Raw genomic sequence first — 7,118 nt, 5'->3', positions numbered from 1 at the left:
CTTGGTTATGGAAAGGACTCGCACACCTACAGAGTCTTCAACAACGTTCTTCACAAAGTTGTTGAAACTGTAGATGTGCGGTTCGATGAAACTAACGGCTCGCAAAGAGAGCACCTACCTTCTGTGATAGATGAACCAGCACCTGAAGATTCTATCAAGTTCAAGGTTACTGAGGATGTCATTCCTACCGAAGAATCTGCTGAAGAATTCATTCCTGATCGTGATGATTACCGAGCTTGCGCACCTGAAGGAAATGGTGCTGAAGAAAATGCTCCTGAAGGGGATGCTGATCAAATTCCTCGAAGACAACCCACTCATCCTCGCATTGCTAATGAAGTGCAAATTGAGAAGATCATTGACGACATTGAAGCACCAGGTCCTCTCACTCGCCCAAAATCTTCATATTTATCTAACGTTTGTGGGCACTTTGCTTTTGTCTCTATCGTAGAGCCCACTAAGGTAGATGAAGCATTTCTAGAGCGTGAGTGGATTCAGGCTATGCAAGAAGAATTACATCAGTTCGAGCTCAACAATGTCTGGGAACTGGTCAAACGTCCAGATCCTCGCAAGCACAACATCATTGGCACAAAGTGGATCTACCGCAATAAGCAAGATGAAAATGGCATTGTGGTGAGGAATAAGGCACAGCTTATAGCTCAAGGCTACACACAGGTTGAAGGAATTGATTTCGATGAAACTTTTGCACTTGTTGCTAGACTTGAGGCTATTCGCATATTACTTGCTTATGCTAACCATCATGATATTATCTTACAACAAATGGATGTGAAAAGTGCATTCCTCAATGGTAAGATTGAGGAAGAAGTATATGTTGCTCAGCCCCCAGGTTTTGAAGATCCAAAGAATCCCGACAAAGTCTTCAGACTCAACAAGGCCCTGTATGGCCTCAAGCAAGCCCCTCGGGCGTGGTATGACACTTTGAAGGAATTCTTCATGAAGAATGGCTTCAAACTCAGTTCACTCGACCCAACTCTTTTCAATCTTACCAAATATATGTTGATGATATTATCTTATGATGGTGAACTGTTTGTGTGCCAAATATATGTTGATGATATTATCTTTGGCTGTACTGACCAACGTTATAGTGATGAATTTGCCTATATGACGAGTGAAGAATATCTAATGTCTATGATGGGAGAATTTAAATTCTTTTAGGCCTTCAAATTCGTCAACAGTGCAATGGTATATTCATATCGCAGGAGAAATACCTCAAAGAAATATTGAGGAAATTCGGCATGCAAGATTGAAAAGGGGTCAAAATTCCAATGCCCACAAATGGTCATCTATGCATTGATGAAACTGGTCAAGACTTCGATCAAAAGGTATACCACTCCATGATTGGTTCTTTATTGTACCTATGTGCATCTAGGCTAGATATTATGCTTAGTGTTTGCATGTGTGCCCGATTTCAAGCTACACCGAAGGAACCACACCATAAGGCTGTGAAGCATATTCTTCGATATCTAGCTCACACACCAACACTTGGATTATGGTATCCCAAGGGCTCTTCATTTCATCTCGTTGGATATTCAGACTCTGACTATGCTGGCGATTGCGTGGACCGCATGTCAACGTCAGGCACTTGCCATTTCCTTGGACGATCTTTGGTCTATTGGTCCTCGAAGAAACAGAACTGCATATCTCTCTCCACTGCAGAAGCTGAGTATGTTGCTGCTGGATCATGCTGTGCTCAATTATTATGGATGAAGCAAACTCTCAAGGACTATGGCATCAACGTGAAGAATGTGCCTCTCCACTGCGACAATGAGAGCGTTATCAAGATTTCTCGCAACCTAGTTCAGCACTCGAAGACAAAGCACATCTAGATTCGTCATCATTTTCTTTGCGATCATGTGTTGAAGGGCGATATCTCCATCTGCCATGCAAGAACTGAAGATCAGCTGGCCGATATTTTCACTAAGCCCTTGGATGAGAAGAGATTTAGCAAGTTGCGGTGTGAGCTAAATATCCAAGAATCTTCGAATTTTCTCTGAAATAGGACACTCATCCTAACACTTATGCTGACTTGATGACTTAGATGCGCAACACACGAAGTAAGTTTTTCTTCAATCAATGAAGACTAACCCTCTAAGTGTGAAGAAATTAATGAAGAAATTGATTCTCAGAGCCCTACGACAATTGTACGCGGTGTCTGAAATCAGCTTTCTTATACGGTGGGTTACGCCACCACCCAAAGTTGAAAATCTTCAATTTGAGTTTTTCTTTGTTTTTGAAATTCCTAAGTTTTTTTAAATTCTTCAACTTGAAATGTCTTCACTATTTTCGTCGTTTGTCTTCAGTTGAATATATATATATATATATATATATATATATATATATATATATATATATATATATATATATATATATATATATGTTGAGTTTATGTCCTCTACAGCATTCACTTATTGCTAATTCTTCAAGTTGACTTTTTTCCGCTAAGTGAATGTGATCGGACCCTTTCCCCCTCTATGCTGAACTCAATCCAATCTTTTCACAAATTCTTCATGTGCGTTCTGATTTGAAACTCGTTCAAAATCTTCATTGTGTCCTTGACAGCTGAAGAAATTGCGAATGGTAACTTAAAACTTATCTTATCTAAATTTTTAGCTTTGCTGCTCAAACCGTTCCGCTTCTCCAGACAAATACTTATCTATTCACCCACGATCCTACATGATCGCCACCTCACAGTACGTGGGTGACACATGTCATGTGAATGGGAAAGCCAGGGGCACGTTCGTCCGAAATCCTCGGGCGCACAGTTTTCACTGCCGCTATAAATACCCCTGTCTTCTCCTCACTTCACTTTTACTCCGCTCGACCTCTCTCTCCCGCTCGAGCTTCCCAAACCCTAGCGTCGCCGTTACTTCATCATCGCTGGTGAGGAAGAGCTTCACTGCCTCGACCTCGTCGCCATCGTACTCGCGCTGGTTGCGGATCTCTTCACTCCGCCGCCGCCGTAGCCATCTTCCTCTGCCGAGTTAGGGCGTGGAAGATCTGAACGGACGAACTTCACCTCAACACTTCTCGGTTCGTCGTGTTCTTCACTTCAGGTAATTAAAAGTTACTTTTATTTCCCTCTTTGATTCATGTGTTTTCCTAAAAATCTTCAAAGGTGTTTATTCTTCAAATCTTCACACACTAAACACCTCACACGTTATCTGTTCTTGATTCGTTTCTCTAAGCAATGATTTTCTTCAAGATTCCTCAATTGTGTGGATTTCCAAACCTGTACAACTCTGGAACCTAAGATAAAGAACACTTAGTGAAATTCTTCAAGACTCATGGGTCAAATTCCTCAAACCTATTCTCTTTTAAAAAAAATCTTCTAAGAACGCATATGACCTCTCCACATTCCTCGCAACTATACTCTGTTCACAGGTACAAATGTCCGCTGCTGAATCACTAGGTTCTCATCAATTTAACTCATTTGCAGCGTTCCTTGAAGAAAAGTTGCATACATCTTCAGAAACTTCAGTTGTTAATCCTCAGCTGAAGAAAATGGCTGATGGCAAGAAGCCACAGAAAGGAGGAAAGAGGCCTGAGGTCAACACAATGTTTGAAATCCCTGAGGATATCTATGCTTGATATTGCACTCCAGATGAGGCCAAGTTTGGCAAGGAGGACAAGAATCAGCACAAGGTGCGCATACAACGAATTGAGAGGAGATGGGCACGAGAATGGAGGGAGTACAGATATGTTACTCCCAAGTACATGAAGAAATTCGCACTCAATCCTCCATGCTCAACACCTCCATTGAGGCCTGGCCAACTGACGGATCCCACCAGCCTCAAGCGCGGTGAGGACTATGCTACTGAATGGGCTAGGCGCCAGGCCAAACTAGCCAAGCAAGCAAAAGAAGCAGTGAGGAAATTCAATCAAGATTCTGCTGGTGCTGCTAACGCTGCTGAGGCATCTGGTAGTAAGCCCAAGAAGGCTATGCCAAAGAAGCCTGCCCACAAGTCCAGTTCTTCTCCTTCAATGCCCTCACGGCCAAGCTCCTCAGCAATGCCCTCACGGCCAGCATCTTCAAAGCCCTGACGGCCAATTCCTCAGTCTGCTCCTCCTCCTCCGACAAAATCTTCGGCACCTGTGCATCTTGCCACGTGCCAAAGGACTCAAGGCTTCTATATTGCCTCAGGAGCATCTGCAAGCTCCTCGGTTGCTCAACCTTCCTCAGCTGGTCCCTCACTGCTGAAGAAAAAGGCCATTGCTGGACGAGGTATTCAACCAAGTCCTCATAAGAAGCAAGTCGCTTTCCAAGTGCCCTCTGATGATGATGAGGCGCATGGTGATGAACTTGCTGAAATCATCAGAGACAGGCAAGCTAGGGCCGCTAGACCCAAAGGCAGCAATGTGCCACTTCTTCTAGATCCCAAGCTGATCTTCGATTTCATTGACTTATGGCACAAGGACCCAGCTACACCTTTGCCGGAGATGAACCTCACTCCTGGTCAAAGCCATGTTCTCACTCACTTCATTGAGGAAGAAAAGTGGAAATATGAAGAAGGACGAAGGTTGAAGAAAGCGCAATACAAGAAACAGTGCTACCTTAAGGACAATGTCCTCACTCTTACCCTCGAACAACTCATTGCTGTAGAAGCTTTAATCAAGCAACTGAGTGATGATTTCAATCGGTATCATGCTGATTGGAAGGAAGCAAAAGTACGTTTCGTCAATCTGACAAAGACTTTCTCTTCAACTGCCACTGTGTCGTGCATGTTGAAATTCCTCAGGCTGAAGAATCTGCTCAGCCCACTGAAGAACATGCCAGCATCGCTGATGTCAGTATGGTTGCTGAAGAAAATGAGAGTACCAGGGCTGATGACTCCATTCCAGCCGCTGATGATATTGCCAGGGCATCCACTAGTGATGCGCCTGAGGAAAGTGAACAAGCCAGGGCAACTGCAACAGTTGTGCCTAAAGAAAATGCACCTCCTGCACCTACACCAACTCCAATCCTTCCATCTGCATCAGATGTGAAGAAGACAAAGGCTGCAGAACATGCAGTGATGAAAAAGAGGAAGGCATCAATTACTTCAAATTCTTCAGCTCCAAAGAAGATGAAGACGCTGATCAGTTCAATTGACAATCCAATTGATGTCATTCCTGTCTCATCAATGCCATCAAGGGACCTTGTTCCTTATGGTGAAGAATATGAGATTCCCAAGGAATCTGATGAAGAAAATCCATCTGCTGCTTCGACAGGGCAGTTGGATGAAGGAATTGAACTGGATGAGATCCCTTCAACCCCAGTCATTTCCTCACCTGTGCCTCAGTTCACTGCTGAAGAGGCTGGTGTTGAAGAAATTGAAGATGAGGATGTGGACATTGGATGTACCACTCCTGTGCTCAATGATGAATTTTAGGACAGTCAACATCCAAACTCACCAATGTTCACTCCTCTCCAAGCTGTTCCTCAGTTCCCAACCACTACTGAAGTACAAGTGGGATCTGATGAACCTCGTGCAACCCCGTCTGCTCATAAAGACATTCCAGCCACTAGTGCTGAAGAAAATGTGAATGAAGAAGTGATGACTCATGCTGCAACTATAGAAGAAACTAAAATTCCTCAGGATGAGGAACCTGAGATTGCGATTCCTGAGGTTATACGGCAAATCACTGCCACTCCTCAGCCCAAGCCAAAGAATCCCTTCTCCAAGAAGCCAAAATTCAAGGCTGATGATTTCTTCAGCGAGCACGTATTCTTCACTGAATTCAACCCTTATGACAATGCTCGTCTTAGAAGGAAGCGTTTCTGGATAGCCAGCCAGGCCAACTTCTATTCCTCAGTTCTTTTTGACAAGGACAAAATCTTCGATGATGAGCACATTCCTCACATGGACATGGAATCTATACCATGCTTCACGCCGGTTCTCAGTATGCTTCATGGTGCAGGCTTGCTGAATTTCTGCACTGACATTGTTGATTGTAATGAAGAGCTTATTCTTCAGTTCTACGCAACTTTGCATATCACAGGCGATGTTGCTGACGTCAACTCATGGGTGTTGGACTGGATGACTGAAAATACTCATTACAAGGCACCAGCCTCAGAATTGCTTTGTGCCTTGCCAATCAGTCCTCCACAAGAAGGCGCTCGCTGTCTATATGATGAACCTGAACTTACTGATCATTATATGCAAGTGCTCATGAAGACGCTGAAGCGTGGACAAGTTCAAAGGACCAAATTCCTCGTGAAGGATTTGCTCTATGTGCCAAGAACCATATACCGCATTCTGACGAAAACTATCAGCCCAATCAAAGGACATGATTCTTCAGATGAAGAAGTTGTGGGGATGATGAAGAATATGCTCTTCAACATCATGCATGGTATTCCTATCAATTACCATGATTTCTTCATGAGGACTCTTGCAAATGTTGCCCTTTCACCGTTTGAGCTGAAGCCTTATGCACCATGGATCATGAGATTCCTCAGATCAAGGTCTTCACTCAACTACAAGGCTGATACACTTAACCATAGCAGCTACTTGCCCCCAATTGAAGTCCTCAAGCGGACAATTTCCTCATCTGATGAGAAGGGCAAGTCACCAGCCATGATTGATGAAGGCATTCGTCCATTGGATGGTCAGTTCCGCAAAGCTGCACCTTATTCCACCAATGATGACTCTGCCACACATGATTCTACTGCCAATGCTCCAAAGTCAAGTCCTCAAGCTACTGCTCCACGTGTGATGACTGACCGTGAACTGCTCATAAGTCTTCACCAGAAGGTCGATCGGAATCACAAATGGGTTAAGCGTCAATTTGGCTCTATTCTTCACAACATGACCTCTACACACAATGCAGTGGAGAAAAACCACTACTACCTCCATGAAGTGTTTGATCGCACCTGGGCAATTCTGTCTCATCTATATGGCGAAGAAGATCTGAAGCAAATGGGCTTCAAGGAAGACTTTGACTGGTCTGCACCACCACCGAAGAAATTCAAGAAGGTCAAGGTTCCTTCTCTGGTGGCCAGCTCATATTCTTCATCACGCGCCACGGACGAGCATGAAGACTTGGACGACACTGCAGCAGGCCCTACAACGACTCAAGACCCTGACAACGCTGGCGCTCCTCCATCATCATGATATTCTTCA

Source organism: Triticum dicoccoides, chromosome 7B (assembly GCF_002162155.2).
Source record: "Triticum dicoccoides isolate Atlit2015 ecotype Zavitan chromosome 7B, WEW_v2.0, whole genome shotgun sequence".
NCBI classification, from domain to species: domain Eukaryota; kingdom Viridiplantae; phylum Streptophyta; class Magnoliopsida; order Poales; family Poaceae; genus Triticum; species Triticum dicoccoides.
The sequence above is the reverse complement of the archived record's forward strand: the minus strand, read 5'-3'. Positions refer to the sequence as shown.